General features: G+C 41.0%; 1 long non-coding RNA gene across 2 annotated transcripts in view; it reads left to right on the plus strand.

Annotated features, from left to right (window-relative positions):
* The first annotated feature begins 7,533 nt into the window (after positions 1–7,533).
* The window catches only part of LOC308660423, a 41,086-nt gene continuing 21,371 nt past the window's right edge, over positions 7,534–27,248 (plus strand). Inside the window, exons 1-4 of one of the 2 annotated variants that reach the window (XR_014024738.1) lie at positions 7,534–7,958; positions 11,065–11,166; positions 13,748–13,809; positions 21,644–21,764. This is a non-coding gene — a long non-coding RNA (uncharacterized lncRNA). Of the gene's footprint in view, positions 7,959–11,064; positions 11,167–13,747; positions 13,810–21,643; positions 21,765–27,248 lie in introns of those variants that run through there. The other variant, XR_014024737.1, reaches the window with a different exon arrangement.

Raw genomic sequence — 27,248 nt, forward strand, 5'->3', positions numbered from 1 at the left:
AGTTTTCTTTTTTTTGTGTTTTAATTTTGTGGATATTGTTGTTAGCTGCAAAGTCGTGTCTGATTCATCACGACCCCATGGACAACGTTCCTCCAGGCCTTCCTGTCTTCTACCATCTTCTAGAGTCCATTTAAGCTCACGCCTACTGCTTCAGTGACTCCATCCAGCCACTTCATTCTCTTTTTCTCTTGCCCTCAACCTTTCCCAGCATTAGGCTCGTCTCCAGTGAATCCTTCCTTCTCATTAGGTGGCCAAAGTATTTGAGTTTCAACTTCAGGATCTGGGCTTCTAAAGAGCAGTCAGGGTTGATCTCCTCTAGGACTGACCAGTTTGATCACCTTGCAGTCGAAGGGACTCGCAGGAGTCTTCTCCAGCAGCATAGTTCAAAGGCCTCAATTCTTTGGCACTCAGCCTTTCTTATGGTCCAACTTTCACAGCCATATATTGCAACTGAGAAGACCATCGCCTTGACTATACACACTTTTGTTGGCAGGGTGATGTCTCTGCTTTTTAGTGTGATGTCTAGATTTGCCATGGCTTTCCTCCCCAGGACCAAGCATCTTTTAATTTCTTGGCTGCAGTCCCCATCTGCGATGATCTTGGAGCCCAGTAAAATAAAATCTGTCACTACCTTCATTTCTTCCCCATCTATTTGCCAGGAATTGTGAGGGCTGGATGCCATGATCTTGGTTTTCTTAATTTTGTGGATGCGTTCAATCAAATATTTGAAGAAATGTTTGAACTTAGTAGAAATTAAAATAGGCTGAATCTAAGCATCACAGTAAGTTACACTGTGCTTTGCAGTCAACTGTAATTCATAAATAATAGCTTATGGTTTAATATGCTGAGTGAATCTATTCAATTCAACACAATCAATATTATGTGTGAACTAGCTCAATATTAGACTGTTGGCACCTGGGTCAAATGTTATCCTAAGGCATTGATGGGTGATAATTATTGTTTAATAATTAATAATGGTCTCTTTAACTAAGGTGCAGTGACCATAGTTTATAAATATCTGGAATATCATAGCAAATCAAAACCAATTAACCTTCATCATGATTTAGAATAAATACATGAATCCAGGCATCACTTCAAACAATGCTAAATGTAGACAAACAGGAAACATGTGAATCACATTTCCTGTTCTCTAACTTATAATATCCAAAGCAAAAGACATGTGCCTTTCCCTGGCTTTAGTTCCACAAATTCCATGTGCGGTGGTTGTGTGGTGCAGAAATAATAAGGGTATCTAAAGAATCACTACTGTTCAATTTTTCCAAATATCTCTTGGTGTCAGATTTTTTATTTTAGCTTAGTGCCCAAATATCCAGAAGATGGAGAGACATAACTGGAAAGAACCAAAAGGCCAAAGAATATCAGGCAAAACATTGGTTAAAGTGGCACTTCTGATGCACTTTTCTAGATAAAGACAAAATGAAAAAAAATGAATAAAGTTGGCTGATCATTTCTGAAAATGATCCCTTTCCTTAGAACCTCTGTTGCTCCCAAACATGTGGAAAAGGAGAAAATGGCTAAAATCTGATCTGTGGTTTTGCAAATGTTTTCTCATTTATTATTGCACTAAAATATTTATACAAGGTGGTTTCTTGAAAACCAGTCTGATTGTGAAAACAATTTCCTGCTTTCCCCCCTTTAAATGGAAGTATGCCGAGGTTCAGATTTACAACATTGGGGCTGTGTTTTGAGCTTGTTTATATAACTATGATGTTGTGAACATCTTCTGCTAACGAGCTCAAATTGTGGCAGAACTATGCATGCAAAAAATGAGAGAGAGATATGTTTCTTTTACAACCCCTCCCAAAGTGTAAAAACCCCACAACCTCCATCCATTCCAACAAGACTTTGCTTTTACAAGTTAGCTGCACCATAGAAATGCTAGCAGAGAGAATATTTTAAAAAGAAACATTTGTTTGAATATAGTTAAGAAATAGAAAAGATTCTGAATACATATGTTATTCTAAGAGAGATGAATTCCTTAAATAATACTGTATGCTTTCCCCCTCCTTTTTATTTTATTTCTTGATATAAGTAATATAATACTGTTGAAATGGCCTAGATGAAGGAAATGTTTTAGATAATTAAATGTGTCTGAATTTAGGAAAATTATAATGTATAAAAAAGAAAAAAATGTTTTGAATAAGAGTTAAAGGATTAGATGACTAGGTACATTAAATATAATATTTAAAGATTAAATATATTTTTAACCTTGGTTAAAAAGAATAAGAAATTTTGGGAATGAATATATATTAGCTTAGGAAGAATATATATTTTAAGTAGTATTTTACTTTTTATGTTTCTTTACTCTTCTCTTTTTTCCTTTTCTTTACTGTTTTTACCTATTCTTTAAGAAATGTAAAAGAGTTGAGATGGTTTATATGGGAAAATGGATTTAAATCTTTAAATGTAACTAACTTGAGAAAATCTTAACCAGCAAGGATACTTTGAACTTTATGGGAGAAACAAATCTAAATAAGGACTGTAACAGGATATAAGATGAGTCAATCAGAATGATTAGATAGAAAATAAATATTATATAGAAGTGATCATTGTGTCTAGGAATATTGGGGGAAAAAGTCATATATGTAACTGTTATTTATCAAAATAATAAGAACTGTATTATTTCAAGGTTTGCAAAGAAGACATTTTGGGGAAAAGGGGAAATCAACTAAATGTACTATGTGGATTATGGATTATAGAAACCAATTGTTAATTACAATTCTTTAGAAATGTAAACCTAGCAAACACACTATTTACCAACTATTAAGTGATTTATGTTTTAAAAAATCAATAAAATATATGGGAAAATAAAGAAATGGTAGCAGTAGGTTTCATTCTTGGGTAATGGCTAAGCTCAAAGAGAGAAACTAAAGTGCAGTTAAAAATCCCTGGTTTTGATGCATCTTTTGTTGGTGTTTGCTATATAGAATGAAAATAAAAGCCCAATGATTTGTTACTGGTGCTGTAGAGTTTTATTGAAATTCGACTTAATTAGCTGGGTAATTTGCTAGAACCAGAATTTAGCATTTTTTTTTAATACAACATATATTGCTGCTAGCAAAATAGAGATGTACCAGGCTGCCTATGTGGAAGAGCTTCATTGGAACATAAAAGCAACTACAACAGATGGCCTATGAATTCTAAGGTACATTGCTACAGAAGCCATTAATAGATACAGCTAAGATTGCTTACTGTACTAAGTGCCCAATGTACAGTAGACTCGAGACATCTGTGGTCTGAAGCCTAATCCACCTTCCTGTTAAAAAGGTTGGCAACACTATTTAGACACTGGTTCACCAATCCCTGCCATCTCTAGGACTGCCTGAAGCAAGCCACTCTGCCCTGCAGAATGCCAAGATGAAGCCTGGGATGCTGCTAGACTTCAACCCCCTTGACCCCACCCACCCCAAAATTCTTTTCCCTTGGATAATGTAATATCATCCTTCATAGGATGTGCTTGGGTTTTTTTGCACAAGAGGTCTTCTCTTTCTCTTGTTCCCCTGCACCTCAAATGATTTATTTTCAGAAACAAGATCACTTCATGAAGGGGTGAGTTTTACCTTCATTGAATAAGCATTGGTTGGGGATCCTACAAGGTTGGACTAGACGACCTAGTAAGTACCACCCAACTTTATGTTAATCAAATTGGGAACCCAGTATAATTGTTGGACTATAGGATACTCAGACAGGATTGACAGGGCTCAGAAAGCAGGGTAAGCAACTAGACTGGGTCCTATAATCTATGTAGGCAAGCCCACTCAATTGTATTATTTATAGCATATTAATTTTTACAAGCCTGTGGGAATGTATGAGAATATTCTCAGTCCTGAGACATGGAAGGCTCTTCTGAGGGTTTTCTTTCCTTATTTAGAGTCACTGATAGTTGTAGGGGCTTACAAGAGAAGGGTCTGTAGCCAGCTTAAACCAAAGAGGCATTTTAGTTGCCTTTCCCACAAAGCAAAATTAGGAAAGCAGGTTCAGTGGTTGCTCAGTAATAGAGATAAGGGTTTGTTTGTTTTTCCTTTCCCAGTCACTCTGTGGACCCAACTCTTTTTCCCTGGAGGACTACTTAAATAGGCTGGGCCTCACATTTGGTCAAATGATAGTGGTCACCCAAGAGGTCACTTTAACCAGAACAACACTGTTAAAACTGAATTTCCCTGATCCCAGAGCTGACTTAGGTTAACCATGTGCAGGGCACTGAATTAGGTAGCAATTTAGCAATTGATGTTGGATGTGCAAGAAACATGTAGTGAAGCCATGGCTGATAGTTGTTTGGAGCACAATCCTCTTTGTTTTTATTTAATTTATTTTTAATCCATTGTTTTATTTAGCCCATTTCAAACCTGCCTACAATGGTGGCTGCTACTATATTTTGTGGGAAGCAATCTCAAAACCCAGCTATAGAGCTCTTTCCATTCCTATGCATGACCACACATACTTTTAAATTAATCTTTATAGTGTTTTCTCCAGCTTGCTTTCAAACTCCCAAGCTTATAACTGTCTTCATAGCAGAGTTGCTTCAGGCTGCTTCTTTTGGATTTCCCTTTCCAATAACTTTGTCAACAGTGTTCTTGAGGTGCACAAGAAGCTCTCTCGTGACCCTGAATTAAGTCAAGCAAATGTTCAAGGTTGGCAAAAGGAATTGTGTTTTTGATGTAAAGAAGACAGCATTCCTTCTTTTTCAATGGGCACAAGCCAAATGGAAACACCATTGCCCAATGTACTTTTGATGTTGCATTACCTTTTAATACTGTTGTATATAATTAGGTGGATATAGTAAAATTATCCATTTATCCACTGGATAGTGTCCTTAAATTTGAACCAGCAAATTTATATTAGGTGAGTCTTTTCCTAATTCAAACATAGATGATCGTTGATTGGATGAGGCCTGGACGTTTGATTGTTGGTGCAGACCAGCTTGGGCAAACCAGTGGTTCAAATTAGGTGGAGCCAGGAAGTTCTGGGAGTTTTTGTTGCATTTGAATGAGGGTTCTTTTTTTAAAAAAACAAGCAAACCCTATCTTAAATGTATTTTAAGAGTTACAGTAGATTTTAGTTTCCGAGCAACACCCAGTGCAGATTGCACCCATTCCTAATGGTGAGATGTGGAGGCAGAGGTGAGAGTACAGGGTGAAAGCTCCAGGCCCTCAGTCTGACTAAGCCAAATCTCCTGCTAACCTTTTCAGCATCCACTGCCTGAGGCAGCCATGAAAGTAGCCTAATACAACAGCTGGGCTTGCAATGTTGTTTCACATTGTGGCCTCAGTTTGGAAGAAATTGCTTCAGTTATTAACACAAAGAAAAGTTGTGTGCCTATGTGAAGAGAGACAGGGAAAGAGGGAAGATGGGGGAAATGTAGCTTAAATTGTCATTTCTATTTCTGATTTATTTGTATTCACTGAAACATTCCATAGTGAGAGCACAAAGGACCCTGTGAGATTGTTGCAGGTAACAATAAGACAGGTGTTTTATTATGACTACTTTAGACAAATGTAAACAGATAAACCAATATCATTTTTACATTATTCATTTTGTCTATCCCAAGGTGTAGGCTTCACTTGTATTGTCAATTCTCATGTGTTCTATATTCAAAGAAAAGCAAACCTAATAATGGAATCTAAGAGTTTTGTTAGGAAAAATACAGACATTTGAGAGAAAATAGATAACTGGGGAGTCTGCATTGTGAAGTTTTTTTGATTGTTGCATGGTGCTTATTTCAGTATATTTTGCTACAGAAGAGAAAGGAGATAAGCCCTATTCTAAGTTATTTAACATTTTTTTTAAAAAAAAACTCTGCTGCATCAGGCCACGGTACCATCAAATCTAGTACTCGGTTCCTGCAATGGTCAACCAGATATTCCAAAAGGAAGTAGTGTGATGGAATGCAAAAACCATGTTCCATTAATCTCCATCAACAACTTGTACAGAAGACAGCAAGATTCCAGAAATGTTCTATTTAGACATTCTATTAGTAGCCACTGTTGGCCTCCTTGAGTTTGTCTAATCCCCTCCTCTTAATCTGGATCTGAATTCCACAGATTGATGTCACGTTGGGTTGAGAAGTGCTTCCTATTCCTCATCTCAAATCACCTACTATTTGAGTACATTGGAGAAAAAGTAATCCACAGGTATAAACAAAGTTAGAGACATACTCAATAATCCAAACTTACTGATGTACATTTAGACCTACACCCCCATTGCAAGAATCTGTATGGATTAAGACTCATTGTATATGAACAAAAGCTTCACAGTGACCAAGAAACAAATAAATCAGGGTTTTGACCTCTGAGGAACTTCCACACATAGTGTAACTCTATGCATGGAGACTTTCTTCCAGTAGAAACTTGCATTATCTACATACTTGGATGACCACAAAGAGAACAATGCAATGTTTAGCTACTTATTTAAGATTCTTGCTATTGCCAGTAAACTACAGTAGTGCCTGAATATTTACAACTATTTGGGGAGAGGTTTTTTGTACCTTGTTTATTATCTTATAGCCTTGCTGTATCTCTTGAAAAAAATGAAAAGATTTGCATGTAATAAAATGTGTTTGGATTACGATTATATGCCCAGGAATTCAAGGAAGTGTAGTCCAAATTAGTGGCACAGTGGTTAGAATGCAGTATTGCAATCTAATTCTGCTAACTGCCATAAGATTCTGATCGGCCCAAGGTTGACACAGCATTCCATCCTTCCAAGGTCAGTAAAATGAGGACCTAGATTGTTTGGGGCAATATGCTGACTCTGTAAATCACTTAGAGAGGGCTGTAAAGTATATATGAAGCAGTATATAAGTCTAAGTGCTATTGCTAGTATATTTAAAAGATACTGGATCTGGGAAGGCTATTTCAGCAGATTATTAAAGAATTTTTAGGAATTTGTATAATTGTCATTATACAATATGTATAATATTGTAAGTCTTAAATCTGTATGCATGTTTGTAATAATATGTCATTTTATTTGAGTTCATAATGCAGTTAATCTTTCCCTCCAAACCATGAAAAATTGCAAAAAAATTAATCAAAGCTCAGAAAAACAACTGAATCATCTTCCTAAAGAAGAACAGGACCTGGTCCCGTGAGTCTCAAAATGGGTGGATGCCATCACCAAAATGTTCTTGCTTGTTGTATTTATCATGTTATCTTAAGCCATGAAAAACAGCTGAAGCATCTAAAGAGCCAAGAAAGTTCATGTAGAATGAAGCAACCTAAGAATGAACATTTGAGTGATTCCTCCTCCACTCCCATCCCTCATCCTCCCTTCTTATTTACTGTATCAGTACATTTAGGTTATGATTCTTTCCCTTTTATGCCTACCTTCAGTATTGTTAGCAAAAACATAGCCAAGGTTAAACATTTTTACATACCTACTGCTATCAATAAGAGGGATTTATATCTGTGTTGTGCACAATTCTATCTATAGTACTTTTGGGGGGAGTGCGCTTTGTTTAATTCAAGGAGACTTAACTTCTGACTATACAAGGAGAGGGGTGCATTGAAAGTACTCATTGCAGATTGTCACTGTTGTAAATTACAGAAAGAGTCTCTGTAGCATTGTGTTTAAACCTTAAATACATTTGAAATGGTATGAAGGCTGTCTTCCAAATCTTGCATCATGCAAAGAATATTTGCTCAACCCTTGTTTGGACAGGCATATTGGTTAGAGATAAATGCATCTCCTGGGGGCGGGACTGTAGCTTTGTTTGTAATTATGTATTTGAGGCATAAGCTATCTTCAGTTTTAGAAGATGAAAATCAATTGGGGCTACATTTGCAGCAGTTAGGAATATTTTTAATAGATACTCAGGCTCCCCATGTTTGTGTAATAACATTTTTCTTAGGTTTCACATTCTGTTATTGATGCATTCTAGCATGCCCAGAAGATTCCTGCAGTTGAAGAATTCCTACCTTGTTTAAATCCAAGCAAATAGGGTGAGAACTTAACTTTGTCTTTTCTGTTTCACAAGGACACTTTTTGTGTGTGTGACAAACTCTTACCTGCTGATGTGGGTATTACCGTGTTTTTATTAAAGCGCAAAGAACATTACCCTAGCAGAATTCTTTACACACTCCTGTGATGCAGTCATAAAGTTCTAAAAACATTATTATAGCATAGCTCTGTTATCCCTATCAGCTGTTTCAAGCATTAAAGTCCTGGGTACTATTATCTTAGGCATGCGCATCTCAAAGTAAGTCCTGCAAAGTTTAATATGTTAGCACAAGTTTCAATCCTAACCAACTGGGGGAAAGTTTTCAGTAGTCATGCTCTGCATTTTACATCAGCATAGTGTGAGAAGTTTTATATCAAAAATATTTTATTCTTTATACTGTTCCCATCTTCCCTTAAAACATTAACAGAATCCACAATGGTCTGAGGATCAGCATCTCCACTAGATAATTGACAGTCAAGCTGAAGCTAAATTAATCAAGTAAAAATAGCAAACGAGGGGAGAAATCCTTTACACAAGTTTCCTCAAACTTCTAAATAAGTTACCCAGACCCAATCCACATATCAAATTATTATTATTATTATTATTATTATTATTATTATTATTATTATTATTATTATTATTATTATTATTATTATTATTATTATTAATTTTATTTGTATACCGCCCTTCTCCCGAAGGACTCAGGGCGGTGAACAGGGCAATACATATTAAATAACAAGATACAAAAATTAAAAACGATTAAACAAAATGCCCACGAATAAGTTAAAACACATTAAAAAGTAGGTTAAAACAGATTAGTAAAACCCAACCCCATCCCATCAGGCCAATGATAAGGTCTGCAAACACAATAGAGTTAATTAAATTAGGTCTCCCAGCGTAACTGCATGTTCACAAGAATAGACACACACACACACACACACACAAACACACACACACAAACAACCCTCCCCCCCAAGTGTCACTGTACAATCAGCACATAGAGATTTCCACATCCTGGCCAAGCTCCCCCTCTACAAATCTGCTGATGTACCCCATTTCTCTGCAGCTGCCCCTAAAGGCAAACTGTTTGCTTTTAGGAATATTTCTTCTTTCCTCACAGCTGTTTGGATCTCATTTTTATTTAGTCTTGTGCAATCCCAGCTCGAGTTGAAACCACAAATTATTCTTCTGACAACAGTGTTCAAGGCAGCTTTCTTTGGCTTCAATATTTGAGCACATATATTTATCATGCAAAATTCAGGTAATGAGAACACGGCATTAGCAAGACCACCTCTCAGGCTCTGAATGGTGTAACCATTTCTTCTGCTCTCTACTGTAAAAATTTCCCTTCCCCACAAAATCTACAGACAGTGTTAGCAACTGCTCAGCCATGTTTCAAGTTCAAAGGAAGAGTTGCAACTCAGTGTACGAGTCTCTGTTTTGTATAGCAAAAGATTCCAGTTTAAATTTGTCTTGCCTCTTCTGGTGAAAAAAATAATAATATTCCCATATGAAAGTTAGGGAGTTGCTGTCAGTCAGTGTAACTGATCTAGAGCCAAATGGACTGATCTGATTCGGTGACTAACCTCTTTCTGTGTCCTATTTTAAAACATTTGCTTCCTCTTTTTCTGTTGTAATTTATATATTAAAACACAGAATAAAAAAGCTACATAAAAGAAAAAAAGGTGAGCTAGAAAGAAACATAGTGGATAATTTTTTAAAAATATTACCAAATAAAGAAGTTTATAATTACTATAACATTTCAAATGAATGTATGCATTAATTAAATGTAGCTATTTTAGAACATTGGATCCCTTTCCTGGCAAAGCACTTCAGAGTGACAGTGCTTTAAATAACTAAGATGTTCTTAAGATGGTTGTTCTATGCTTTTATTATGGAATATGGCCTTCACTACTCAAAATAAATTCATTATGTTCCACCTTTGTTACAGCATTGCTCATCTTCCATCCCAGAAAAAAAAATCTGTGAATGATGTTGAATACTCTGGAAAGAAATAATTTAAATGCTTGGATGAAAAATTTGAATGCTTAGATGAAAAATTTGTGAAATCAATATTTAAAATGTAAATGCATGTGTGCACATGCACACACACAAGGATAGACCATAGTGTAGAGCATAGTAACAACATGATGGAGATTTTTAAATCAAGTATTTTAGCTTCAAACTGAAACCTTTATTATAAAACAAATATTTTGATGTATGCTGTTCTTTCATTTTTTCCCATTTCATTTCCAATGATAAATTTAATTTGCAAAAAGTCAAATAATCATAACTGTAATCCAAAACTGTAATTAATATTGATACAACATCCCTTTTGTCCCTCTTATCTATATTCAATACTGTAATGCAACTAAATAGAATATTAAGAATGTAACTATATTATATAAATATCACTATACTGTATTGAAATAACATATTGCATTAAAACGGAGAAGATGGACAACAGATGGTCTATATGACTAGATTTAATAATATGTTAAAAGATTGAGCTAGTTCTGTATTAACACTTTATGGATATATTTTTAGTTTCTTCTGGTTATTATATTTCACCAATAAGCTGCTTTAAAAAAAAGAAAAAAAAGTCTATTGGATCTTTGAACTTATTTGAAAGATTTTTGATTTGATTCCACATATTGAATAGATTCATCAATTCAGCTTGAAGAGTTGATTTGAAAGGGGTGATTCAGTTGAATGGCCTTTCAATTGAAACTTCATGTAGAATTAGAGACATTCACCGATTGAAGAGGTGAAGGGTAGGCCTAAGAAGTGAAAATAGATGACAGGAAAGAATTCATTGCTTCGATGGATTTCACTTGCAGAGTGATGGCATTTAACTACAAAGCAATGGTCTTTCAGTAGCTTAGAATTTACAGAAATGGGTGTGTATGTATGTGTGTGTGTGTGTGTGTTTGTATACACAAACACACACACACACACACACACACACACACACATGCATACCTGTCCTTCATAGTTTTCTCCATCTTTTACTTAAATTTCTCAACAAGCCTTGGACTAAAATTAAAACAAAGAATTGTCTTTCTAATTAAACAGCATTTGGATACGGTCTATGCTTTTCCTTGCAGGTTGAAGGATGAACTTCAGTGAAAACAGATGGTCACCGTGGTATTAAAAACTAAATACTTAATTCAAGCTTTTAATTGAAAACAATTGGACCCTGCTGAATGGTAATTACCTTGGCTGTTTAGAAATAGCATCTCAGCATTTGCACCTATGCAGGAAGACAGCTGAAAAGTTAATAAGAATGCCACAATCTGCATATGATAAGCAAAGAGCGCCCAAACGTGTTTGCACTGTTGGCTTCTTCCCTCTAAGGTGGCTTCAAGAGTTTAGCAATGTGAAACAGAATATACTGCTGCAGAAGATGAAATGTTTATTGATTCATAAAATACTCTGAGGCATACTTATGCGGTCTCTCCCGACCCTTTCTTCCCAAGTTAAAAACTAAATTATTGAAATTTTACTCCAGTGATTCACTCTTCCCCTCTCTTCTGTGTAGTATAATGTCAGAAACTCCATTACAACATTAAACAAATATATTTTACAGTTTTCTGATCCACACCATTTTTATGAGATGCTTAGTTACTATACACCATGGTCCTGGAAGATGGCTTGCTGCCTTCTGCAACCATGCATTTTTAAGTAGTGTAGCTCATATACTTCCTGTCTTTGGCATCTGTCAGCCTAAATGCTGCCATAACATTGAACACAAGCTCTTGCACTCATTTATTAGTTTATTTTTTATTTTTTATTTTTGCTTTTTTATTTATTAGTATCTAGGACCATTCTTGCCCACCTGATGATGCCTTTTAGGTATGTTGATCTTCATCGAATTCCTAATTTTTGCCAGACTTTGACCTGGTGGCTGATACTCAGGAATGCTCTGCTCCAGGGGCATCCAACTTTTAAGACTTTTGAACTTCAACTCCCTAACTTCCCCAGCCAGCATGGTTGGATACTCCTCTTTAGTCAAACAGATAGCAACCATCTTCCCAAACCCCTATACTACAACTGAGTGTCCTTTTTAAAAAAAAATTGTTTGGGGAAAAGCAGTTTTTAAAGAGGCAGCTGGAAAGATGGCATAACCTTCCTGCCCATCTGGCACTGCTGGGTTATGTATATGTGAAGAGTAAATGGTCAAGGAGGGAATGCCTTATGGAATCCTGATTTCATGTTCATATTAAGTGATTGACCAGGAAAGTCAATGTTAATAAAGTCAAAGTCAATGAATAGATCTAGGGTTATTTCATCTTTAATTTTCAACTTTACACTGATTAAGTTTATTGTTTGCACAACACATTAACCTTATCCAGTGGTGGGATTCAAATACCTGAACAATCAGTTGTCTTATTGGATGCAGGCCTGGGTCTCCGAGGCCTAGAATGGACTTCCGGAAGTGGCATCTGTTGAGTGGGCTGTTCTAGGCCTGGGAGGCCTCCTCCAGGCCTCTGAGGCCTAGAACAGACTTCCGGAAGTTGCATCCATGCACTTCCAGTGGGCTGTTCTAGCCCTGGGATGCCTCCTCCATGCCTCTGAGGCCTAGACTTGACTTCTGGAAGTAGTGTGCATTCAGCTGGTTCTCTGAACTCAGCAAAATTTAGCCGAACTGGTGTGAACCGGCTGAATCCCACCACTGACCTTATCCATGACTCATCTAAGTATGCTGTGTGAGCAGACTCCTTATGTGTGCCCCACTGACTTCAATGGGAGATGGGAAATGAACTTAGTCTGGATATGTCCCATTCGTCAACTGAACAATGGATTTTTGTTAGAATGACTTCAAATTGATGGGTAGATAATTATGTAAGACAGATGTGAGAAGTCAGCCATACTGTTTTTTCAGCCCTAAGGCATGCCCTAAAACACAAGCCATCTGAATAGGCACTTTAATAATGGCATCCACGAATCATTTTTCAAATAAAGAATATTCCATAATTCTTAGCTATAACATTAGCTATGTGCAGTATTTGTTGAAGGCAATTGCGGTCTATCTGTGCCCTCTGTGGATTCCAACTGTAGTTCAACTCTAGTTAAGGATTATGGAAAGGGTGCTTCAAACACACTTGGAGGGTCCCAGGTTCTCCACCCCTGACTTTAGAGCATGCTATGATGAAAAGAAGTAAGATTTGAAATGTCATAGGGAAGTGGCAACAGGGGAGAGAGGGGGAATCATTATCAACCACAGATTCAGCCTGCTGCTATAGTTACATTTCAGGCTGAAGTCTAACTAAAGTCCAATCCTATTTTCTTGAGAGGTACATTTAACTCTGGTGAATACCTGATTGTCACACAGGCTGCAGAAAACACATGAAAGCTGTATTTACCTTCTCTGGACCATTTACGATGTCTAAATTGGCTCACAGCAATCTTTCAGTCAATACCGCTATTCCCCAGGTCAACTGAATAGTGGATCAAAGCCCTTGTTTTTGGATGGCGGGGAAAAGCAGATGAACCAATCTTTAACTGCCTAATACCACAATAGCAAGGACTTCTCTAATGCAAACAAACTAGTGTCTCAAGTCCCAAACTACTGCTGTTGAAGATTACGGTCATATCCATTGCTGCTTCTTGCATAGGGGTTTCTTTGGAGAGAATTTTGTAAATGAGAATCTTGATAAGCTCATATCTGGCCCATTGCTGTGTTCATTCTGAACCTCAGTCCAGCCGGACTAGGCCTTGAGCCAAGAGATTTGCACAGGCAAGGCTGGAAGAAGGTTTTTTTTGTTTCTTCTTATTTTCTTGTTTCAGTGTCTGGAACTTGTGCGACAAACAAGCAACCAGAAACCAGTCACATCTGAAAAGTAATGCGAGTGAGTATCATTATTTTTACCAGGCGGGTAATAACTACTCTCCACTGGTTCTCTGAGACATAATTGCATGCTGTAATTGCCACTTGCAGCTTTGTGGGGCCGATGGTGTATAGAAAACGATTTTAAAGGTATATGTAAAGCATAATTTCTATTGATTTGCAGTACACAAAGCAATAAACAGCTGCTAGCTTTGATTAAAGCTGACGTGAAGCTGAAGCTCTTAATCAATCTCTAAGGCTGCTTTGAATGTATCACAAAGCAATACTGATTATTGCTATTATATGGCAAAACTGGGCCATCTAAAAAAAAACAACCTCAAACCTTCCACATCATCACTAAAATTCTCTTATCTCCTTCCTCCCTTCTTCGGAACGCTTTTTTACATGAAATGCATGCTTTTTTTTCTTCTTTCATAAACCTGGAGCAGTCATGGTAGAAGCTAGACAATGGTAATAATTCAAGACTTTGAATGGTTCCTCCTGAAGAACTGTATTAATTTTTGAGCAATAACTGAATAGGAGAAAGTGCAATTCAAGAACGTGCCCTCCCTGCTTTGAAAATTGTTCCCAGATAATTTTAAGGGAGCGTAACTTTGTTCACAGAGACTGTGTGCATTTGCTCTCCTGTATGTACAGTATTAAGGATAAAATGAACTCCTATTCCTCTGACCTGCTACAAGTCAGTAATACCGTATTTCTCAGTCCCAAAAATTTTACATGCCATATAAAGTCTGGCGTGATACTTCCATTGTAAACTGGATTTTTTTTAATGTCAGTGATTGTGATTAAATTGTGGATTAGAATATCCAGGGGTTTTGAGCAATCTGGGGGTGTAGCACGGTTTTTTAAAAAAGTGATCAGACTTATTGCAAGCCAAGTGAGAGCATTGTCAAAATCTGAGCTGGGTTTTGGTTCTCAATTTCCCTGTGTAGGCTGTACTGTAGTATTTAAGAACACAATTATCTGATCCCTCCACAATACAAAATCCACAGCTATACATTCATCAAAATGTCATGGGAATGATGGTAGAAAGATGAGATTGCAGAATGGATGGTAATGTTCCCAAAGGAGAAGGCAAATGAAGTGGATGTTCTCATGTTCAACAAACAAAAATGTACAAACAAACCTCCTTGGAAATGGTAACACAAGCAATTTGAACAATAGCTAGATCAAGGAGAGAGAGTTTGATAATCTTCAGCTGGTCTGGACTACAGCTCCTACACCAGGGGTAGTCAACCTTGGCTCTTTTATGATCGTGGACTTCAACTCCCAGAATTCCTGAGCCAGCATAGCATAGCTATAGTCCATGAGTCATAAAAGAGCCAAGGTTGGCTACCCCGTCCTACACCCAGTATTATTGTAAATGTTGCATAGAACACCCAAGTCCCAATTTTTTTGAGGGCACCAGGTTGCCTGTCCATGAACTAAAACTTGTTGCTTAACTCATCTCTGTATCTGTGTGTGATTTTTGGAGCTGACTGAAGGTACAATCTAGCACAGCAGCAAATGTTTGTGAATGAACACAGTGAGGTGTAGAGACTTCATACAGTTAGTACGCACTGGAAGTTATTTTCCATGCAATATTGCCAAATGAAACCCCCCACAATTATGTAGAAAGACTAGGATTAATAATATTTTAGAGAACTTGCAGAGTATTTATACTGAATTTTATATAGTCTTACTTTTCTGCAGGCTTGATAGATGATGGCAAAATACCTGTCGTAAGACCTAGGAGTGTTTTCTAATATATAGAAACTGTCCACTAAAAATCTGATTTTTCAAACATTTTTGTTAGGGAATATCAACTTTCCCCCCCTCAAAATAGTTTATCCTATAAAACCAATAACTTATGAGTAAATAATTAACTGCAGGCTGAAGCATTTCCATTTTCCCGAGGAATGTCCACCATGGATGGCAGCTATCTGTATCTGAAGTAGTCTATAGAGGTAACTACACAATCCCAGAGAAAAATAGACTTTTGAACTGAGGAAGTATTGACCGAGTACAGGAAGTTCCTTTGTATCACATGGCTGTCTCTTTACATATACAGCTAGTGTGTGAGCCCATGTAAAGTTATGGGATCTTTAGGTAGGTTCCCAACAGACTGATGAATTGAATATATCTACGTTCCCTCTGAAGTATCTTCTCTCCTTTTTATTTGAATAGGTGCACATCCCAGGGTGAGCCTATTTTCCAGCCAATTAAAAGCAAGGACAACTTGAACTTTGGGGATTGTCATTTATGTCCAGGACCTCAAGAATTTATTATTGGTTTCAGCAATGGCCATAAGCAGGGTAGAGAGATTTGTGAGGCATTTTATTATCATCCTGATGACAGTGCAAATTGGGAAATTAGGAGACTAAAACTGATTACATGTGGAGGGCCCCAAGTTCAAGAATTGGGTTGGTTAGCTTTAAAGTCATTCCCTAACACCAAGGTTGGGACTGGAGTTGGTTTTTCCCCTCTTCAGTCTCAAGCTCAGAATGGTACCCATCCATTCAATTCTTCAAGCCTATTATTTTTAGCATGGCCCTTTTAAAAATCTGGAGCTGTATATTAACCTCTGCAGCCCTGGCTTCCCTAAACAGAAAAGAATTTCAAAGCTCTATTGTTCATTTGGATTTGTGATCTATGGGGTGAGCTTTAAAAAGAACTCTCATCACTTCAAAAATCGCATTACTGAGAACACTGTTTACTTTCAGCTGTTGCAAGTGACACTTAAGACAACCATAAGTGAAAGAGATTAGAGAGAAAAATAGTCTCTCCCTCCTCTACTTTGTTTACCTACTTTTTTTTAGTAACACCATACAGAGTTCTGCTTTTGTCAGTCCTTCCAACCAGTCCATTCACCTTGAATGAAATTCCTCAATGTTCTTTCAGTGAAATAAAATTGGCAAGAGGAGACACAATAGGCTGCTCACAATAGGGTTTTTCTTGCTGCTTCTGGTAGACAAATCCCCAGCAGAATGAGTCACATCGGTCAATACCTGTCGTCCGAGGCATTTATGCATGAGAGTTTGCGTTGGCGGGTTCACACACAAGACTGAAGTGGGCTTTGTCTGAAGCCGATTGTCACATGGCAAATCAGTGTCAGTATGGATTGATTTATACTGATAGCCAAAATCAGAGGGCCACTGAGCTCACATTTCCCCCCACCCCCTTCTACCTCAGGGCTAGAAAATAAGATATTAGGATTGGTACTGAGTTCAAACATAATTTAGAAGGAGAGACTTGACACTTCTATGCAAATGTGACTTATCTCTGCCATTTATTAAAATTTACTTTCTTTTTTCAGACTTCGGTCAGTATCAGTCTTTTATTCTTAAAAGAGCCACAGGTGGGAAATACTCCTGAATCATTTTCAGTTGTGCACCAAGTAAGGTGAAAGGGCCTGGGTGCTTTCCACAGTCTCCCAGGTACTAGGCTACGTTTGTAAGCAGGGATTAGAGCCACCATTACTCCCTCAAATATTGATACACAGCTCTAGGGCAACCTTCCTTTACACGCCCACCCCAGCTCCGCAAAGGCAAAAAAAAAAGTCACCATATGTCATATCACGTGACACAATCGAGCTTGACACCAATGCTTTACACTGAAAGTCACATGGGAAAAGTGAGGGAAGACTAAAGTATTGGAGAATTTGGAGCAAAAGGCACACTAGGAAATTTGAGACCACCTCGAAGGCACTTTCTCAAAATGGTTTCATGGTACTTTCTCAACTTATTTTTGGCTTTTTTCTGGGTAAGACAACATACAGCCAAAATACAGTTGGCTACAGTTACACACCATAATCGTACTTTAGCCCCGCACTGTTGCAAGTGGAAGTTGGGTAGCTACCTAAATGGATATAATAACAAAAACATTTCTAAAGATGTTGATAGGTTCAGTCTGGAGACCAGAGACATCTTTGGAAATAAAGATTCATTTTGAGAGTGGAACTTTCCTAGTTTCTGACATAGCACTTCATTATGGACAAAATCTTTAAAAAAAATAATCAGGTGAGCCAGGGAGCCTGAATATCTCAAGGGATGATCAGTGAACATATTGTTCCCAATGGATACCATATTAGGAAACCAGGTCAGGGAATGTGACTGAAACAAATTTCTTGTAAAATGGCTTCATTCTCTAATCATTATTTCTAAGGTGAAAAATGTGAGGGGCAGAGCCCCCTGAAAACGTCAGTCAAAATGATCTCTCTTCACCAGGTTCTTTCTAGAAGAATGAATTCTGACTTGGGATTTGGCCGGAAGTCTTTAGGGTTTAGAATGGAGAGGCCTAATAGGGTTGATTTGCCTTGTGGTCTAGAGATTCCTACTCAGAATCACTGGAATGAATGCATTAGCTAAGCCATTGTTTCTCAGACTTGCTCTGCTTAAGATGTGGGGACTTCAACTCCTAGAATTCCTCAGCCAGCTGGCTTGGAGAATTCTGGGAGTTGAGATCCACACCTCTTAAAAACATTGAACTAAGCAATGTCTGGTTACAAGATCATTTGGTTCAGTGCCTACATCACTGAAACAAATACATTTATCCCACTGTTGAATACAATGGGATATCATTTGGCCTTTAAAATATTTTTTTAAAAAATCCTCAATACTGATATACCGTATATACTTGAGTATAAGCCGAATTTTTCAGCCCACTTTTTGGGCTGAAAAATTCCACTTCGGCTTATACTCCAGTCAACAAAAAAAACTTACCGAGGACTTGTGCGCGGCCGAGGCTTTGGTGCTTCTGGGATCGCCCGCACCTCTCCCAAGCCACCGCCGTCCGAGACCTGCCGAAGTTTGGGGAGGTTTGGGGAGGTGCGCGCGCACCTCCCCAAACTCCGCGCCTTGCCTGCCTGCTTCTTTCCGCAGCGGAAAGAAGCAGGCAGGCAGGGCGCGGAGGAACGGAGACTTGCCGACGTTTGGGGAGGTTTGGGCGCCTCCCCAAACCTCGGCAGGTCTCCGTTCCTCCGCGCAGACCTGCCGACGTTTGGGGAGGTTTGGGCGCCTCCCCAAACCTCCCCAAACCTCGGCAGGTCTCCGTTCCTCCTGCCGACCTTTGGGGAGGTTTGGGCGCCTCCCCAAACCTCCCCAAACCTCGGCAGGTCTCCGTTCCTCCTGCCGACCTTTGGGGAGGTTTGGGCGCCTCCCCAAACCTCCCCAAACCTCGGCAGGTCTCCGTTCCTCCTGCCGACCTTTGGGGAGGTTTGGGCGCCTCCCCAAACCTCGGCAGGTCTCCGTTCCTCCGCGCAGACCTGCCGACGTTTGGGAAGGTTTGGGCGCCTCCCCAAACCTCCCCAGGTCTCCGTTCCTGTTTGGGGAGGTTTGGGCGCCTCCCCAAACCTCCCCAAACCTCGGCAGGTCTCCGTTCCTCCGCGCAGACCTGCCGACCTTTGGGGAGGTTTGGGCGCCTCCCCAAACCTCCCCAAACCTCGGCAGGTCTCCGTTCCTGTTTGGGGAGGTTTGGGCGCCTCCCCAAACCTCCCCAAACCTCGGCAGGTCTCCGTTCCTCCGCGCAGACCTGCCGACGTTTGGGGAGGTTTGGGCGCCTCCCCAAACCTCCCCAAACCTCGGCAGGTCTCCGTTCCTCCGCGCAGACCTGCCGACCTTTGGGGAGGTTTGGGCGCCTCCCCAAACGTCCCCAAACCTCGGCAGGTCTCCGTTCCTGTTTGGGGAGGTTTGGGCGCCTCCCCAAACCTCCCCAAACCTCGGCAGGTCTCCGTTCCTCCGCGCAGACCTGCCGACGTTTGGGGAGGTTTGGGCGCCTCCCCAAACCTCCCCAAACCTCGGCAGGTCTCCGTTCCTGTTTGGGGAGGTTTGGGCGCCTCCCCAAACCTCCCCAAACCTCGGCAGGTCTCCGTTCCTCCGCGCAGACCTGCCGACCTTTGGGGAGGTTTGGGCGCCTCCCCAAACGTCCCCAAACCTCGGCAGGTCTCCGTTCCTCCGCGCAGACCTGCCGACCTTTGGGGAGGTTTGGGCGCCTCCCCAAACCTCCCCAAACCTCGGCAGGTCTCCGTTCCTGTTTGGGGAGGTTTGGGCGCCTCCCCAAACCTCCCCAAACCTCGGCAGGTCTCCGTTCCTCCGCGCAGACCTGCCGACCTTTGGGGAGGTTTGGGCGCCTCCCCAAACCTCCCCAAACCTCGGCAGGTCTCCGTTCTTCCTGCCGACCTTTGGGGAGGTTTGGGCGCCTCCCCAAACCTCCCCAAACCTCGGCAGGTCTGCGCGGAGGAACGGAGACCTGCCGAGGTTTGGGGAGGTTTGGGGAGGCGCCCAAACCTCCCCAAACAGGAACGGAGACCTGCCGAGGTTTGGGGAGGTTTGGGGAGGCGCCCAAACCTCCCCAAAGGTCGGCAGGTCTGCGCGGAGGAACGGAGACCTGCCGAGGTTTGGGGAGGCGCCCAAACCTCCCCAAAGGTCGGCAGGAGGAACGGAGACCTGCCGAGGTTTGGGGAGGTTTGGGGAGGCGCCCAAACCTCCCCAAAGGTCGGCAGGAGGAACGGAGACCTGCCGAGGTTTGGGGAGGTTTGGGGAGGCGCCCAAACCTCCCCAAAGGTCGGCAGGAGGAACGGAGACCTGCCGAGGTTTGGGGAGGCGCCCAAACCTCCCCAAAGGTCGGCAGGAGGAACGGAGACCTGCCGAGGTTTGGGGAGGTTTGGGGAGGCGCCCAAACCTCCCCAAACCTCGGCAGGTCTGCGCGGAGGAACGGAGACCTGCCGAGGTTTGGGGAGGTTTGGGGAGGCGCCCAAACCTCCCCAAACAGGAACGGAGACCTGCCGAGGTTTGGGGAGGTTTGGGGAGGCGCCCAAACCTCCCCAAAGGTCGGCAGGTCTGCGCGGAGGAACGGAGACCTGCCGAGGTTTGGGGAGGCGCCCAAACCTCCCCAAAGGTCGGCAGGAGGAACGGAGACCTGCCGAGGTTTGGGGAGGTTTGGGGAGGCGCCCAAACCTCCCCAAAGGTCGGCAGGAGGAACGGAGACCTGCCGAGGTTTGGGGAGGCGCCCAAACCTCCCCAAAGGTCGGCAGGAGGAACGGAGACCTGCCGAGGTTTGGGGAGGTTTGGGGAGGCGCCCAAACCTCCCCAAAGGTCGGCAGGAGGAACGGAGACCTGCCGAGGTTTGGGGAGGTTTGGGGAGGCGCCCAAACCTCCCCAAAGGTCGGCAGGTCTGCGCGGAGGAACGGAGACCTGCAGAGGTTTGGGGAGGTTTGGGGAGGCGCCCAAACCTCCCCAAAGGTCGGCAGGAGGAACGGAGACCTGCCGAGGTTTGGGGAGGTTTGGGGAGGCGCCCAAACCTCCCCAAAGGTCGGCAGGAGGAACGGAGACCTGCCGAGGTTTGGGGAGGCGCCCAAACCTCCCCAAAGGTCGGCAGGTCTGCGCGGAGGAACGGAGACCTGCCGAGGTTTGGGGAGGTTTGGGGAGGCGCCCAAACCTCCCCAAAGGTCGGCAGGAGGAACGGAGACCTGCCGAGGTTTGGGGAGGTTTGGGGAGGCGCCCAAACCTCCCCAAAGGTCGGCAGGAGGAACGGAGACCTGCCGAGGTTTGGGGAGGTTTGGGGAGGCGCCCAAACCTCCCCAAAGGTCGGCAGGAGGAACGGAGACCTGCCGACGAGCCGCGGCCACACAGGGTATTCCTGTGTATTCAGGCTTGCAAAATGGCGGATCGAGCCTCTGCTGGCGGCAGAGGCTTGCAGAACGGCGGATCGGCTTATACTCGAGTCAATAACTTTTTCCAGTTTTTGGGGGTGAAATTGGGGGTCTCGGCTTATACTCGAGTCGGCTTATACTCAAGTATATACGGTAATTAAAAAAAGAAGATATTTAACACCAAATAACATTTTTTTTCTCTCTCCAGTACCTATGCCGAGAAGTGCCATGACTCAGCTTATTAAACTGGCACTGGAAAAAGAGTAACTAAAGGAAAACAATATAGTTTGACTGGATTTATTATATATATATTGTACGGTTTTCTTTTGACCATCATATATAGATGAACTTGATTCCTCTTAGTCTCTGTGAATCTATAGTCTTCCAATTTTTGTCCATAGGCAGTTGCAGAAATCTTGCTCCACAATTTCAAGATAAATTGTTTCCCCCCCCCACCTCTTTTATAGTGGCATACGGTGTTCAGTCATCTCCAAATGCACCACTTGCTCTGTATGTCACACTTGTGCCAAGCACACCATTAATTACCACTCCAGTCCAAGTTTTAATTATACATGACTGAATTATTTTGTGTAAAACGAATTTGTTCTAATTGCAGGAAGACTTCCAATTGGCAGGGTTACTTTAAAAATGGTCATGATCCAGCAAAAGTTGAACATTTTTATACCTCATTGATTTCAATAGTAAAATTAAATCAGCTCTGTTCAAATGAATGGGAGTTAAGTGGACTTAACTTTTAATTAGCTGGATTGTTAAGATATTTTTAAATACTGTTTTGAGCTAATCTTGTAGTTCATAGATCATCAAAGGAAATGTTGAATGTGTTTCTGCTTGATATAAATACTACTTTGACTCAACATATCAAAACATTTCTAATAAAGGAAATTTCAGTAAGTTTTTTTGGGGGGGATGTGGGGGACATGCTGAATGGCTGCTATAGGCTGATTAGCAAAACAACTAGCTGATTGTACAACCAACCATAATAATAATAATAATAATAATAATAATAATAATAATAATAATAATAATAATAATAATAATAATAATAATAATAATAATAATAATAATAATAATAATAATAATAATAATAATAATTTTATTAAATTATATACCTCCTAGCTCATAATGACTCTGGATGAACTATAGTCTATATCCCATAGCTATCTGAGCTAAGAGCCATGGTGGCGCAGTGGTTAGAGTGTAGTATTGGAGGCTAATTCAGCTCAATCCCAGGAGTTCAGTCCTCATAGGCTTAAGGTTGACTCATCCTTCCATACTTCCAAGGTCAGTAAAACGAGGACCCAGATTGTTGGAGGCAATAGACTGACTCTGTAAATCATTTAGAGAGGGCTGTAAAACACTATGAAGCGGTATATCAGTCTAAGTGCTATTGCTATCTGGGTCCTCTACAGTCATTTTGAGAGATGCTATTATCCAATAAACATAGAACATCAGCAGGAAAGCCCATACATGGGTTAACAATGTGGTTGGAAGCTAATGGTGACTCTCTTTATTGATTCTGTCCAATGGTGGGATTCATCCGGTTTACACCAGTTCAGCAGAACCGGTAGCTAATTTCTTGTTACCCAGGCCGAGAACGGACTTCCGGAAGTGGCATCCGCACAGAGAACCGGTTGTTCACATATTTGAATCCCACCACTGATTCTGCCCCATATATGAAGATCACTGTGTAGTTATTCAGTGTTACACAGCTGTCTATTCTACCCCAAGCAAAGTGAATGCAACAAGGGCTGCTTAAATTATTCATGAAAAGCTTTGCAATCTTGAATCCTTTAATTCCTCCATGTCTGTAGTACAAAAGGAAATGCCAATGTTCCCCACTTATAGATTTTGTAAAGTAAAATCCCCCAGCAAAGCTTAGCAAGTGAAAGAAAAATTAATTGTAAAACATCAGCTACTATATCGCCCAGCAAAATTAACAGCCCAATTGCTCTAGCAAACCTAGAGATTAGCTTCTCTGATCTCTAGAGTTTGGCAACTGACCTTTTAGATTTTTGCTCAAGGCTCTGGAGTTTGGAAGTCAAGCATGCAAAGGGAGGGCTTTGTGTCAAAGAAATAACATAATGTTGTTGCTCCAAGCATTGATGAGAAGTTAAAATAGTGGGCCTTAATTAAGCCTGTATGAAACCCACGAGACAGATTCTTGGCTGTATTCCCTCCTCCCCAAATTTTGATCAGCTTCCATGAGAAAAATTATTTGTTTTGCTTTGGTTTTCAAAAAAATCCCATCTCCTTGTAGAGACGTTGCTCCAGGTTGAGATTTCTGCACATAATGCTAAAGCCTAGGCTGTCTTCAGGAGGAACAACCAAGACAATTCTCTTGGTTTGACTAGAGGAAGCATTCAGAAGCTTTCATTTATCATTATTCATAGTTCCTCATCCTTGTGATTAATATTAATTTAGGTTTAGATGGTGTTTTCTAAATGGTGGCTTGAACAAATTCCTTTTTTTATTTTTTTTATTTTTTATTTTTCACAGTTCCTTTAATATACCACAAACTAACCAATGAAATATAAACATTTTTTCAAGTATTTAACATTTGTTATATCTGTAATGCTGTAGGTATTATATATCGCCATACATAAATAGATACACGTACATTTGGGTGCTGCTCGTCCATTTCCCCTTTCACTGTATCCACCCTCCTTCTCTCTCTTCCCTCTTCTCTACTTTCTTTCTCCCTTTCTCCTTTCTTTCCTACTTCCCTCTTCTTCCTCTCCTCTCCTTTTTCCCTTACCACTCCCCTCTCATTTCTCCCCACTTCTCCTCCTCTTTCCCTCCAACCTTCCTACTGCTGGTGATGACCTGTTGTTGTTGTTGTTGTTGTTAGTTGCGAAGTCGTGTCCGACCCATCGCGACCCTATGGACAATGTTCCTCCAGGCTTTCCTGTCCTCTACCATCTTCTGGAGTCCATTTAAGCTCACGCCTACTGCTTCAGTAACTCCATCCAGCCACCTCATTCTCTGTCGTCCCCTTCTTCTATTGCCCTCAATCTTTCCCAGCATTAGGCTCTTCTCCAGTGAGTCCTTCCTTCTCATTAGGTGGCCAAAGTATTTGAGTTTTAGCTTCAGGATCTGGCCTTCTAAAGAGCAGTCAGGGTTGATCTCCTCTAGGACTGATCGGTTTGATCGCCTTGCAGTCCAAGGGACTCGCAGGAGTCTTCTCCAGCACCAGAGTTCAAAGGCCTCAATTCTTTGGCGCTCAGCCTTTCGTATGGTCCAACTTTCACTGCCATACATTGCAACTGGGAAGACCATAGCCTTGACTATACGCACTTTTGTTGACAGGGTGATGTCTCTGCTTTTTAGTGTGCTGTCTAGATTTGCCATGGCTTTCCTCCCGAGGAGCAAGCGTCTTTTAATTTCTTGACTACAGTCCCCATCTGCAGTGATCTTGGAGCCCAGGAAAATAAAATCTGTCACTACCTCCATTTCTTCCCCATCTATTTGCCAGGAATTGAGAGGGCCGGATGCCATGATCTTGGTTTTCTTAATGTTTAGTTTCAACCCAACTTTTGCACTCTCCTTCTTCACTCGCAACAAGAGACTCTTCAGTTCCTCTTCACTTTCTGCCATTAGAGTGGTATCATCTGCATATCTTAGGTTGTTGATATTTCTTCCAGCAATCTTAATTCCAACTTTTGATTCATCTAGCCCTGCCTTTCTCATGATGTGCTCTGCATATAAGTTAAATAGGCAAGGCGACAGTATACAGCCTTGCCGGACTCCTTTCCCAATTTGGAACCAATCAGTGGTTCCGTGTCTAGTTCTCACTGTTGCTTCTTGGCCCGCATATAGGTTTCTCAAGAGACAAATAAGATGTTCTGGTACTCCCATCTCTTTAAGGACTTGCCACAGTTTGTTATGATCCACACAATCAAAGGCTTTAGCATAGTCAATGAAGCAGAAGTAGATGTTTTTCTGGAACTCTCTAGCTTTCTCCATGATCCAGCGTATGTTGGCAATTTGATCTCTAGTTCCTCTGCCTCTTCGAAATCCTGCTTGTACTTCGGGTAGTTCTCGATCCACATACTGCTGGAGTCTAGCTTGTAGGATTTTAAGCATAACTTTACTAGCATGAGAAATGAGTGCAATGGTGCGATAGTTTGAACATTCTTTGGCACTGCCTTTCTTTGGAATTGGAATGTAAACTGATCTTTTACAATCCTGTGGCCACTGTTGAGTTTTCCAAATTTGCTGGCAAATTGAGTGTAGCACTTTTACTGCATCGTCTTTTAAGATTTTGAATAGCTCAGCTGGAATACTGTCACCTCCACTAGCTTTGTTGTTGCTCAGCTTTTCTAAGGCCCACTTCACTTCACATTCTAGGATGTCTGGCTCGAGGTCAGTGACCACCTCATTGTGATTATCAGGGACGTTAAGCTCATTCTTGTATAGTTCTTCTGTGTAATTTTGCCATCTCTTCTTAATCTCTTCTGCCTCTGTTAGGTCCCCGCCATTTTGGTCCTTTATCATACCCATTTTTGCATTGAACGTTCCCTTCATCTCTCCAATTTTCTTGAAAAGATCTCTGGTCCTCCCTATTCTATTGTTTTCTTCTATTTCTTTGCACTGTTCATTTAAGAAGGCATTCTTATCTCTTCTAGCTATTCTCTGGAATTCTGCATTCAATTGGGCGTATCTTTCTTTTTCTCCCTTGCCTTTCGCTTCCCTCCTTTCCTCAGCTATTTGCAAAGCTTCCTCAGACAGCCATTTTGCTTTCTTGCATTTCTTTTTCTTTGGGATGGTTTTGGTTGCTACCTCTTGTACAATGTTGCGAACCTCTGTCCATAGTTCTTCAGGCACCCTGTCTATCAGATCTAATTCCTTAAATCTATTTGTCACCTCTACTGTATATTCAACAGGGATATGATTTAATTCATACCTGACTGGCCTAGTGCTTTCCCCTACTTTCTTCAGTTTAAGCCTAAACTTTGCAACAAGAAGCTCATGGTCTGAGCCACAGTCAGCTCCTGGTCTTGTTTTTACTGACTGTATAGAGCTTCTCCATCTTTGGCTGCAGAGCATGTAGGTGATGACCTATATATAAAGCCCTAAATGGCTTGGGTCCAGGATATTTGAGGGAACACCTGCTGCCAGCATCAAGCTCCCTTCGTCCAGTGCGCTCACACAGGGAGGGTCTTCTCAGGGTGCCGCTGGTAAAAGATTGCCGGCGGATAACACCCAGGGGAAGGGCCTTCTCTGTGGGTGCGCCTGCCCTCTGGAACCAGCTGCCCGTGGAGCTGAGGACTGCCCCTGACCTTCGTTCATTCCACCGGGACCTGAAGACCTGGCTCTTTGAGCTTTCCGGCCCAGGCTGAGAATTTTTTAACCGGGGTTTTTAGTTTAAGGGATAATTTAATCTTTTTTAATTGTTTTTTAACTTTTGTATTTGTATTGCTGATTTTAAATACCCTGTAAACCGCCCTGAGTCCTTCGGGAAAGGGCGGTATATAAATCTAATTAATTAATTAATTACTTCCTTCCCCCTCCTCTACTCTCTTCCCTCTCTCCTCTCCTTTCTTCCCTCCCATTCCTCTTCCGATACAATTCAGGGGTGATGTCCGAGCAGCTCCTCTCCTTGGATTTTCAATGTCTATATTAGGTATGATAATATCCTTATCTCCTCATTTTTCTTCCATCTAAATTAGTGTTAGCTAATTAGTTTAAGCATATTCTCTTTTTCACCCACTCATAAAATTTCCCCCAAATTTCATAATACTCTGACTCTGTCTTATCTTTAATCATCATTGTTAATCTATTCATTTCCGCAC

This window comes from Vipera berus, assembly GCF_964194415.1.
Source record: "Vipera berus genome assembly, chromosome: 1".
Taxonomy (NCBI): Eukaryota; Metazoa; Chordata; class Lepidosauria; order Squamata; family Viperidae; genus Vipera; species Vipera berus.